Source organism: Zalophus californianus, chromosome 11 (genome assembly GCF_009762305.2).
Source record: "Zalophus californianus isolate mZalCal1 chromosome 11, mZalCal1.pri.v2, whole genome shotgun sequence".
NCBI classification, from domain to species: domain Eukaryota; kingdom Metazoa; phylum Chordata; class Mammalia; order Carnivora; family Otariidae; genus Zalophus; species Zalophus californianus.
The window spans coordinates 64,832,324-64,842,578 of record NC_045605.1 but is presented as its reverse complement, the minus strand read 5'-3'; the positions used below and the strand labels follow the sequence as shown (position 1 = coordinate 64,842,578).

Sequence of the window (10,255 nt, the reverse complement as noted above, 5' to 3'; positions counted from 1 at the left end):
TGGTTTTTACATTTTTTAAAGGGATATTATATAAAAGAATATGCCACAGAAATTATATGTTGTCTACAAAGTATAAAATATTTACTATCTGATCCTTTAAATAATTGTTTGAGAAACAGTTTCTAGTGTGTAACTGGGACCCAGTGGAGCCCAAGTGCTTTTCCATGGGACACTAGTGACCATGCAATCAGAGGTCTCAATGAAATGAACGGGTGTTACAAGATCTACCACGTCATAAGGTCAAGCATTCCAGGGGTGCCTGGCTGGCTCAGCCGGTAGAACGTGTGAGTCTTGATCTCGGGGTTGTGAGATTGAGCCCTAATTAGGTATGGAGATTACTTTAAAATAAAATCTTAAAAAAAAAAAGAAAGGTCAAGCATTCCATTGTCCAATAGAAATGCTAGATTTGGGATTGGGTCTAAGCAGGATGAGAAGGCATAAGTGAATTACAATAACAAGTGACCCAAACTCGTGTCTTACCTCTGTAGCACTGAAGCTTCTCTTTCAATTCACTTCAATGATGGGGGCAGGAAAGGTAGGCCTGGTTCACAGAAAGATCAGCTAATATGTTGGTCCTAATAAAAAATGGACTATGCTGAACCACAGCTCTACTCAAGGGTGACCTTAAAGAACCCGTTGGTGGTGAAGGAAAATTCTCCCACCAGGTGGAGTTGGTAACAGTACATTTGCTCATCACTTTATATGGCAGATAAGTGGCTTGAGTTATGGATATATATGGACTCTAGAGGTGAATGTTTTATCTGGTTAATCAGGGTGCTGGAAAAAGAAACATTGGAAGATGGGGACAAAGAGAACTAGGGAAGGTAAACAAGTGGACTTAAAGAAATAGGCACAAAGTGCGTAGATCTTTGTGCCTCATTATAATGTCCACCAGAGACTAAACATCACAAAAAAAGCTCTCAGAAACCAGGCAGGCAGGATGACTTGTCCAATGGTTGCCAGCCAGACTCTCTCCTTGGCCATCCCAGTGCTTAAACAATGGACCTACTAATGGAGTGGCCATGATAGCAGGGATGGAGGCTATGCATGGGTCCGACATTATAGGTTCCTTCTAATCAAAGTTGATCTGGCTATTTTTACCTAATGTATGCCCAACCTGCCAGCAGAAGAGATGAATGCTGAGTCCTCAATATCACTCCATTCCTTGAGGAAACCAGTCGGACACTTGGTAGCAGATTGATTACATCAGATCCCTTCCTCCCTGGAGGGACAACAATTGGTTCTTACTTACAATTCAATAGATTGACGAGGACTGCAGAAACAGAGCACTGATACGGACATAAAACTGCTGTGCCTGCTGTGTAGTGAGTAATAAAGTCCTTTGCCTCTGACCTAGGAGTCTCATATCTTCTGTCAGCATCCCTATAACTGTGGCTTGCAGATACAGTTCTTTTTTTTTTTTAGGTTTTTTATTTATTTATTTTTGCGAGAGGGAGGGAGAGAGAGAGAGCGCGTGCACAAGCAGGGGGAGGGGCAGAAGGGAGAAGCAGACTCCCTGCTGAGCAGGGAGCCTGATGAGGGGCTCCAATCCCAGGACCCTGGGATCATGACCTGAGCTGAAGGCAGATGCTTAACCACTGAGCCACCCAGGCACCCACAAATACAGTTTTTGACATATACCTATACAACCTGTGTGTGTGACTGGGCCTCACCTCACGCCTGAACCACAGGCCTCTTACTTCCTACCCCAGGACTTCTGTGATGCCATCTTACAGTATGCCCACAGAAACATGCTTGGCTCTTCTGCATGCACAACCTAGAAGTGCAAGAAGGTTAACAGTCTGGGAGGTAAACCCTATAAGAGCTGATTCTTCTCTCTTTTTTCTCTGGGTCCCAAGATACATTTCATAAATCTCACAGTCCCACAGGCCAGTCTCCCTTAGTAGGAGACAACTAAAACCTTTCCTTGGTGGCTCTTTCTCCTTCCTAGTTTTACTCCTCACTCCTGCTCTCTGGAATTATACTTCCAAATAAACTACTGGCATTATGGCCCAGGCTCTACTTTGGGGGAAACCCAGACTATGGCAATGCAACTTTAGATGTAGTGGCAAGAAAACATAAAGTTTCTAAGCCTTAGTGTCTGGAGGGTGGTAACACCATTAGAATAAACTTGCAGGGGTGCCTCAGTGGCTCAGTTGGTTAAGCGTCTGCCTTCAGCTCAGGTCATGATCCTGGGGTCCTGGGATCGAGCCCCATGTCGGGCTCCCAGGGAACCTGCTTCTCCCACTCCCTCTGCTGCTCCCCCTGCTTGTGCTCTCTGTCAAATAAATAAATAAATAAATAAATAAATAAAATCTTTTTAAAAAATAGAATAAATGTGCAATGCAGTAAGAGGAACATGTTTGTCACTGAAAACATTAATTTGAAATATTGGGTATATCTTTTTGATGCCCATTACACAGGATGTGATGCTGACCTAGTCTCAAGTAAAAGACAGATCTTCCATTCAGCTAACACATATTGAAAATTTGCTATGTGCCAACGAGTTTTGGCTCAATGCCATGTTCTTAAGGATAGTTGACACCATGAAAGGATTAAGATCTGAGAAATGGGGAGAAGATAAGCAACATATCAGGAGAAGGAAGAGTAAATAATTAAGCACCCATTCTGTGCATGTGTAGCTCTCCTAGGAAGGAAACATATATGATAGTCTTTGTATTTACTTCAAGGGACTCATAAAATCTAATAGAGATGTTTTTATGTAATACAGAGTTGGGAGTGAAAAATATTCTTAAAAGCAGTAGAAATGTGAACTCTGAGGAGAGAGGGAGTCTCACTTGCAGCTGAGATAACAGGGATGGGTAGATGAAGGAGGGGGCATCTGAGCTGGACTCTGGATGCGTAGCACTGAAAGGCACAATAACAAGACTGAGGGCAGAACAATGCAAGCAGAGATGACAAAGGCCCAGCAATGGGAGACCATGGTTTGTGAGAATGTGCTAGTTAGGATCTTTGGTTGCAAAGATCACATTACTTTAAGTGATAAGGATTACTTTCAAGGCTATGTGGGAAAATAAAGAAGACAGGAATCTCAATCACGCAGGACTGAGGCCTCATTGGGGATTAAATTCCATCTGGGAACTGGGAGGTTATACTGGATCCAAGGCAACTCAAGGGATCAGGTGTTTTGTCTGGATCCCTTTCTGTGGTCTATCACTACATAAGGATGCTCTCCCTGCATCTATGACCATTTAACTTCTTGTTTTGTTTCTGAACACTCAAGATTCTGTCTACTCCCGCCTTCTGCTGTGTCATAACTTCCAGTTACACCTTTTTCTCTGTATGTATTTCATCTTGTGACCCTGCTATTAACCATTTTACTGTCTGGGTCTCAAATTCAATCTTTGCAAGAGAAAATTTGATTGATCTGGTTAATTATTATCATTTTCATTGAGCAACTCCCTTGGGCAATTGGACAGGCTATGAATAGAATGGTCAATTAGATGTGTCAAAAGGTGACAGAGTCCTGTGGTATAGAATAAGGTGACCTTGGGCGCCTGGGTGGCTCAGTCGTTAAGCGTCTGCCTTCGGCTCAGGTCATGATCCCAGGGTCCTGGGATCGAGCCCCACTTCGGGCTCCTTGCTCAGTGGGGAGCCTGCTTCTCCCTCTCCCACTCCCCCTGCTTGTGTTCCCTCTCTCGCTGTGTCTCTGTCTGTCAAATAAATAAATAAAATCTTTAAAAAAAAAAAAAGAATAAGGTGACCTCACAGCTGTGGGGGTGAAGGCACTGCTCCAATGCTAGGCCTATTAAGTAGAGTAACTTGGCCTCTCAGGTATAACAAAGAGGAATAAACCTGGGACAAGATAATGATGACCATAAGTGCCAGGATAAGTCATTTAGATTTAATTGACTAGGCCAGAATTCTCAACCCTATCAGACCCCTTTTTGTAATGTTCTCTCTATTATTCTTTTTTTTCCTTTTTTTGTTTTTGTTTCAAACTCTCTACTCTTCTTAAATGGGGTACATAGATACTATAGTCTAACTACACACACATATATTTTTTTAAAAAAATCAACAAAGTGCTCTAACTGTATTACCAAAAAAAAAAAACCAAAGGAAAGTTATTTTTAATAAAATGATATGTACTTCGGTATGTAATTGCTCATGCATAGCTATACCAGAAGTCATAAAGCAGTAGTCAGATGCTTGCAACTATACATAGCAAAACTATAAATGTTACAGTTGCAATTTGGACTGATACAAGCTTGTTGTGTTGGTGACTCAGATGCCATCAACAACACTGCAATCAGCAATGTAACTTTTTGAAATAGTATCATCAACCGCCAGCATAGTGTCTAGTTAAATTTAGTATTTTTTGAGATGAAAAAAAAAATCTGAAAGCAAAAGATACCCATTAAAGATTTTAAAAAGATAAGTGTCTGGACCAGAACAAACTTCAGGAAGATTTAAGACTCTTAAATGATGATAAGCTTCAAGTTCTGGGTTGTTTTCATCTTTGGCTGATCTCCCACTCCTACCCCAGTGCTTATAAGTAGTAGGCACTCAATATATGATTTTGAATTGAATTGATTTGAATCAAATAATATCTCCAGCAACATACCCACAGGGCCCTTGGTATAACATTATCTTAGGGCAGAGCTCCAGAAAGGCAGTATTAACGGAAGCGACTCCCTCACCACAGGATCCAAAGTCAGTCGTATCTTCATTTCTCATGTGCAGGACCCTGGAGTCTGAAGCAGAATTTCTAGGTCCAGCTCTTTTGAAAAAAAAAAAAAAAAAGAAAGAAAGAAAGTAAAAGAAACGGCTACATTCTATTAGATGATCTCAAGATTTTCTAGCAACCCAAGGAACCACAGTAACAGAAGTCTTGAACAAAAATCCATTATAGGTAGCCGGCACACATGTTCCAAATTTTGGTTGATTATTTAGAGAAACATTTTCAGCACATAGTATAGTGCCTGGCCCATAATAGCCACTTACTTACCAAATATGTGTTGAATGGATGAATGAATAACAACAGTTGAAAAAAATACCTGAGACAGAAAAATGAAAAAGGAAAATTCTAGTGTGTGTTACACCAGAACCAGATCTAGGACTCAGATTAGTTTTGTTTGAAGAACTATTAAGCTTTCTGACTCAAAAGCAAGCAATTAGGCCACAAGTTCAAAACAAAACGACAAAAAGTAAGTAAGTAATGGGTGCCTGGGTGGCTCAGTCAAGCATCTGCCTTCAGCTCAGTTCATGATCCCAGGGCCCTGGGATTGAGTCCCGAGTCTGGCTCCCTATCCTACAGGGAATCTGCTTCTCCCTCTGCCCCTCCTCCCACTAGTTCTCTTAATCTCTCTCTCTCAGATAAATAAATAATCTTTAAAAAAAAAGAAATAAGTAAGTAATATATTTGCATAGTTACAATGTAGTACTGGAGAGTTTAAGATAAAAAGTAACAGCTTCTTGATCTTCTCCGCCCACCTTCAGTCTCACTGCCTCCAAATAGGTACAAGTTTCTATATATAAACTTTGCTCCAAAGATCTTGTGACATTATACCTCTTTTCAGCTTTATCTATTTTCTCTAACTATGAAATTACTGATCTGATCCAGAAGGCTTACACATTGAGTGGATTTTCGAATGGTGGGGAAAGTTTGCAAGGAACTACTACAATTTCAACCTTGGTAGCCATGGTAGATGTGCCTGTCACTGCTCAATACATAGCTATTGTTGTCTTTAGTAGCAAAAAGACAATACTTATAAGAAAACATCTTATAAATATGGAGCACTATGTGCAGGCATCATTCTAAGCGCTGTACAAATGTGATCTCATCTAGCTCTCACAACAGTTTATGAGGTATGTACTATTACTAACTCAGTTTTTCAGATGAGGAAACAGAGACTGACAAAGGTTAAATAATTTGTTCCAAGTCACACAGAAGACTCTAAACAGTGGCAGCTGAACATAAACTGCTTGATGAAAATCTGAAAATGTCTCAGATACAACTGTGAATTCCATTCGTGTCAGACTCCTGGAAAGGTCTAGTCTTTTTAGATGTATACCTCACAGGGGCGCCTGGGTGGCTCAGTCTGTTAAGCATCTCACTTCGTCTCAGATCATATTTTCAGGATCCTGGGATGGAGCCCCCTCATTGAGCATCTAGTGACACACCCCCACACCCTGAGCTCAGTGGGGAGTCTGACCCTCTCCCTCTGCCTCTCCCCACACTCATGCTCTCCCAAGTAAATAAATAAAATCTTCAAAAATAAATAGGGGCGCCTGGGTGTCTCAGTTGTTAAGCATCTGCCTTTGGCTCAGGTCATGATCCCAGGATCCTGGGATCGAGCCCTGCATCGGGCTCCCTGCTCTGCGGGAAGCCTGCTTCTCCCTCTCCCTCTCCCCCTGCTTGTGTTCCCTCTCTTGCTGTCTCTCTCTCTGTCAAATAAATAAATAAAAATCTTTAAAATAAATAAATAAATAAATGTATACCTTATAGCATTAAAGAAAGGCTATGAATATCCAAGTGGGATAAAATATCAAAAGAATAATTAGAGATATTATGCCAGCTCTTAAAAAGAAAACAGCCTTTCCTATAGTGCAATGGTTGGCAGCCACTTTTCCATTTTAGTTTCTACCATTTTGCCCAGTGAGGTTTCCCCATGAAAGACAAACAGGGACAATCAGAAACAAGAAAAGAGCAATTCCAGTCAATAATCTACAAGCACACTAAAGGAGGATAATTTAGTATTTTATGTGGTGAGCATAATGCAGTTATTTAAAATAATGATCTTGAAGATCTGCGAGACATGGGCAAATGTTTATATAACATTACCTGAAGACAGTAAAATAGAAAATGATAGCTCTGATGCAGCTTTGGAAAAACCTCTTATTGTGAACAAAAATGTAAGGGGAGAAGCAAAAGTAATTGTGGTTTCCAGTTTTAGGGACTGTAATTAGGTTTGTTTTTTCCCCCAGAAACTTCTATAGTACCATTTTGACTAAAAAAAGAAACTTGAATAAAAACAATAAAATATACAAAAATGGGTTCCTGGCCTCAGTAATATAGTAGTGGGGAAAAACTAGAGAAAGAGATACGGATTAAGATTATCAAGGACCTCTAGAAAGTTTCCTGTGCGGTGCTCTCGTCCAGGTAGAACTTCATTTTAGGGAAACCTTTATTCTAAGGTTTATTTTCTCTTGGAATTCTGGAAGTTTTGCTTTTGCATTAAAAAAATAATTGTGGGGGCGCCTGGGTGGCTCAGTCGTTAAGCATCTGCCTTCGGCTGGGGTAGTGATCCCAGGGTCCTGGGCTCGAGCCCCACATCGGGCTCCCTGCTCTGCTGGAGACCTGCTCTTCCCTCTCCCACTCCCCCTGCCTGTGTTCCCTCTCTCACTGTGTCTCTCTCTGTCAAATAAATAAATAAAATCTTAAAAAAAATAATAATTGTATGTGAGTGTTTTGTTTTAATTATTAGTTACTGCATTTTGGAACTGAGTCAGACAAATCATTTTTGGTCCTGGGCAAGTCCCTTTGATCTTCAAAATCTATCCTGTCTTTGACACAAAGCTTGTCTCTTTTCCCAAAGTGGGTAGCTTCCACTGAAACCTGCGTACAGGATCTGCTGCTTCGGGCTACCTCAAGATTTCCCAAACTTCGGTCTCCGTTTCCTCCCCGGTGCATGACCGCCCAGGCCCTGCGCCTAAGCGAGTCTACGCGGGGCGGTGCAGACAGACCGCCCGGATCCGCGCGCAGCCCCGGCGTTCCGGAGCGGCGGCGCGCGGCCCCCCGGGGCGTGCCTGCGCTGACTCAGCTCTTCCGGCCGCCGTTGGCGGCGGGCCGCTGCCCTGAGGGTGCCGACGCCGGGCGTCACGGCTCCCAGGTGCAGGAGCCGCGGGGCACCAGGCCCTCGCCTCGCGCGGGGCGATCGTGCACCGCGGTGACTCAGCCGCTTCCGCCCCGGGCGCGCTAACCCGCCGCCGCCGCCGCGTCGCGCCTTCTTCCGCGGGCCTCGAAGGTCCCTGAAAGGGACTGACAGCTCGTTCAGGCGTCCCTGAACTGCAGGGCTTGGGCCCTGCAAGGCCCTTCTGGATAGAGATGTTGAGGTTTCAGCTCAGGAAAATATCCTCGGCCCGCAGTGCAGAGAGTGGCTAATCTTGATCTGGGCAATTGAGGTCTGGGGCAGCCTTGGGGCTTTAGAGCTCCACGACCTACGTCGGCAGCTCAGCTCCGCCACTTGCAGGCGTGGAACCCCCCAGAGAGTTACTTAATCTAGCCAAATCTCACTTTGCACATGGGCAAAATGGGGGTGAGGCCATACCCACCTTGGTGGCGTTGACACAGCCTAGCAAATCGTGGGGACTCGGCAAATCTCAGTTTTTGTTATGATTTCCTTTGAAATTCCTAGTAGATGTAGTTCTTCCTCTCTCCATGCCTCCGCAACCATCTCGCACTTCTTACATCTCAGTGCAGGGTCACTGCAGTGACTTCCTAACTGGTTTTGCCGCATTCCCATCCAGCTCTCACCCAATGACCTGGTACATTTTTTTTTTAAGATTTTATTTATTTACTTGACAGAGACATAGCGAGAGAGGGAACATAAGCAGGGGGAGTGGGAGAGGGAGAAGCAGCCTTCCCGCCAAGCAGGGAGCCCGATGGGGGGGCTAGATCCCAGGACCCTGGGACCATGACCTGAGTCTTAACGACTGAGCCACCCAGGCGCCCCGACCTGGTACATTCTTAAGGCACACTATGTTCTTTAAGACATTGCCCTGTTCAAGAAAATGTAACACTCCCCTGTTGTCTTTTGGTTTGAGTAAAAGTCCTTTTCCTAGTATTTGAAGCACTAAAGCCCGGCCGGTCCACACCCCCATCCCTCCCATAAATATTTTATGCTTACTCTTCCTCCTACATTGTGGCACCCCTGCAGGAGCTGGGGGTTGGGGAGATAAACACATAAACACATACTTATAATACCGTGTATAAGTGCTCTGATGTAAGTATGAGCAGGACATGGAACAACCAAGTGAATAGAGGGGAAAGGGGAAAGTTTGGAAAGGCATGCGCACTCGCGCTGTCTCTCTAAAATAAATAAATAAATCTTAAAAAAAAAAGGCCAAAATTAGGATTTAAGTACTTTGAGAGGATGAGGAACGAGTGGGTTTGTGTATTTGTGAGAGTGCTACACCTTTATCTCCCACAACAGCAAGTCCATAAATCATGTTTAACACAGATATATCAGGAAATAACAACATAAATACATTATTTTAAATTTGGAGGGAAATACCCAAAGCAACAGGGAAAGTGAAAAATGGTTGTCCTTGGGCTATGAAGAGGATCAGACAGAAGACAACTGTTTTTCACTATACATTTTTTAAAAAGATTTTATTTTTTTATTATTTGGGGTATGTGTGCGTGCACAAGCGGGGGGGGGGGGGCAGAGAGAGAAGGAGACTCCTAGCTGAGCAGAGAGCTCAAGGACTGGCTCCCAGGACCCCAGATCATGACCTGAGTGAAGGCAGATGCTTTTTTTTTTAAGATTTATTTATTTATTTATTTATTTATTTATTTAGAGAATAGTAGAGAGAGAGCATGAGAGGGAAGAAGGTCAGAGAGAGAAGCACACTCCCTGCTGAGCAGGGAGCCCGCTGCGGGACTCGATCCTGGGACTCCAGGATCATGACCTGAGCCGAAGGCAGTTGCTTAACTGACTGAGCCACCCAGGCACCCCTCACTATACATTTTTTAGTGGTATTGAAGTTGAAATATTTTTCAATATTTCAGTGAACATTTTCAAAGAAAATTTTTAAAATTCATTTATTTTTATATGGGTAAAAATAAAAGCATATAAACTCATCCTCCCATAATTTCATTTCTTTAAAAGATATTTATTTTGGAGAGAGGGAGAACAAGCAGGCGGAGGGCAGAGGGAGAGGGAGAGAGAGAATCATCAAGCAGGCTCCATGGGGAGCACAGAGCCGGAGGAGGGGCTTGATCCCACCACCCAGAGATCATGACTTAAGCCGAAACCAAGAGTCAGCCACTCAACCCACTGAGACACACAAGCTCACCCCCATACTTTCATTTCTATGTAGATATACCAAGGTGATAATTACAGATAAGGGCAAAGATTTATATACAATAGCCATTGTAGGATAATTTAGTTAGAAGCAAAAAAAGAGGCAGCAATGTAAATGTCTAACATAGTGCAATAATCTAAAAAAATCACAATGCTCCTTGAGAATTAATTTCATAGTAAATCGCTAATTTAAAAATGAGTGAAGA

General features: G+C 43.0%; 1 long non-coding RNA gene across 1 annotated transcript; it reads right to left on the bottom strand.

Annotated features, from left to right (window-relative positions):
* Positions 1-1,154: 1,154 nt before the first annotated feature.
* Positions 1,155-8,431, bottom strand: LOC113913880. The gene is made up of 3 exons (XR_003517292.1): positions 8,296-8,431; positions 4,662-4,741; positions 1,155-1,222 (listed from the first exon to the last, which is right to left on the bottom strand). It is a non-coding gene; the product is annotated as an uncharacterized LOC113913880 (long non-coding RNA).
* Between the last annotated feature and the right edge of the window lie 1,824 nt (positions 8,432-10,255).